Below are 2,531 nucleotides of genomic sequence, written 5' to 3'. Positions count from 1 at the left end.
CGCTCTTGCCTATGCCGATGACATCGCAGTACTCAGCAACACCTGGGAAGGAATGAGTACAAATCTGAAAATCATTGAAAAATTCAGTAAAACAACAGGATTAAAACTTAATGTGAAAAAAACACATGGATTTTATATAAGTCACCATAAAGATAAGATCCTGGTTAACAACTGTAAACCATGGCAATTTGAAAAACAAAACATTGAAAACATTCATCCACGAGAAAAGTGAGAGATACCTCGGACTGAACTTTGATCCACACACCAGTCATTCAAGCAACAACAAAATTAACGAGGTTCTTGTTGACTGGACTCGAAAACTCGACAATCTACCACTTTAAGCCCACACAGAAAATAGAAATATTGTGTCAATATTTGATCTCTAAGCTGTCATTTAAACTGGAAACTACAGGAACAGAAGCTAAAACTTTAAACATTCTGGATCAAACAATTAAAAAGTATGTCAAACATTTTCTACACCTACCTGCGTACACATGTGATGGTCTCCTGTATTCCAAAAGATCCTTTGGGGGCCTCAGTATACCAAAGTTATGTACGACAATTGGTCTGAACAAAGTTAATAACTTATTATATCTCAGGGAAGCTCCAGATCTGCATATAGCTCACTCATTCATGTATGCAGGAGAAGTAATCAATGAAAAAATTGATAGCATCATCAAAACACACAAACTCAACATTTTAGACAGTAGATTTCTGAGTCATGAATTGAATTTGGTAGCAACATATGATTGGAGGAAAGAGGAATTTGAGAAATGGGCAAATCTCCCTGTCCAAGGTGATGGTATAAAATACTTAGCAAGTAATCCAACCTCAAATTTTTGGGTCAGCAAACATAATAAAATAAAAGAAAATCAATACATAGCTGCGCTGATGTTGAGAGCAAATATTCTGTATACTAGAGAAACCATCACTAGGGGAAGAAATCGTACATTTGCTACTTGTAGATACTGCAAAGATGTGTGCGAAACAATTTCACATATTTCAGGTGCATGTCCTAAAACCAAGGACATAAGGATAAAAAGGCATAACAAAGTGTTGGAACTGCTAATTGATAGAGCAAAAAGGTGTGGGTGGATGACATACAGGGAACCTCATGTCAAAAATAGTCAAGGTGAACTAAGAAAAACGGGGAACAACCTTTACAACGCAACTTTTACAACGCACTACCATTACAACGCATTTTTTACAACGCATAATCCATTACAACGCATGACATTACAACGCATGACACTACAACGCATTTTTAAAAACTACCTTTACAACGCATTCCATTACAACGCATACTACCATTACAACGCATACCATTACAACGCATAATATTACACTATACTATCCAACACTTACCCTACTGATGCACCCCCTGGAGTTAGAATAGTAATTTTTACCCCTATACTATCCAACACTTACCCTACTGATGCACCCCCTGGAGTTAGAATAGTAATTTTTACCCCTATACTATCCAACACTTACCCTACTGATGCACCCCCTGGAGTTAGAATAGTAATTTTTACCCCTATACTATCCAACACTTACCCTACTGATGCACCCCCTGGAGTTAGAATAGTAATTTTTACCCCTATACTATCCAACACTTACCCTACTGATGCACCCCCTGGAGTTAGAATAGTAATTTTTACCCCTATACTATCCAACACTTACCCTACTGATGCACCCCCTGGAGTTAGAATAGTAATTTTTACCCCTATACTATCCAACACTTACCCTACTGATGCACCCCCTGGAGTTAGAATAGTAAGTGTTACCCCTATACTATCCAACACTTACCCTACTGTTGCACCCCCTGGAGTTAGAATAGTAATTTTTACCCCTATACTATCCAACACTTACCCTACTGATGCACCCCCTGGAGTTAGAATAGTAATTTTTACCCCTATACTATCCAACACTTACCCTACTGTTGCACCCCCTGGAGTTAGAATAGTAATTTTTACCCCTATACTATCCAACACTTACCCTACTGATGCACCCCCTGGAGTTAGAATAGTAATTTTTACCCCTATACTATCCAACACTTACCCTACTGATGCACCCCCTGGAGTTAGAATAGTAATTTTTACCCCTATACTATCCAACACTTACCCTACTGATGCACCCCCTGGAGTTAGAATAGTAATTTTTACCCCTATACTATCCAACACTTACCCTACTGATGCACCCCCTGGAGTTAGAATAGTAATTTTTACCCCTATACTATCCAACACTTACCCTACTGTTGCACCCCCTGGAGTTAGAATAGTAATTTTTACCCCTATACTATCCAACACTTACCCTACTGATGCACCCCCTGGAGTTAGAATAGTAATTTTTACCCCTATACTATCCAACACTTACCCTACTGTTGCACCCCCTGGAGTTAGAATAGTAATTTTTACCCCTATACTATCCAACACTTACCCTACTGTTGCACCCCCTGGAGTTAGAATAGTAATTTTTACCCCTACACTATCCAACACTTACCCTACTGTTGCACCCCCTGGAGTTAGAATAGT

The 2,531-nt window shown here is 38.8% G+C and overlaps 1 pseudogene; it reads left to right on the top strand.

Annotated features, from left to right (window-relative positions):
- The window catches only part of LOC146835115 (28S ribosomal RNA), a 10,074-nt pseudogene that overhangs the window by 5,123 nt on the left and 2,420 nt on the right, over positions 1–2,531 (top strand).

This window comes from Triturus cristatus, chromosome 4_2, assembly GCF_964204655.1.
Source record: "Triturus cristatus chromosome 4_2, aTriCri1.1, whole genome shotgun sequence".
Lineage (NCBI taxonomy): Eukaryota > Metazoa > Chordata > Amphibia > Caudata > Salamandridae > Triturus > Triturus cristatus.
The sequence above is the reverse complement of the archived record's forward strand: the minus strand, read 5'-3'. Positions and strand labels throughout refer to the sequence as shown.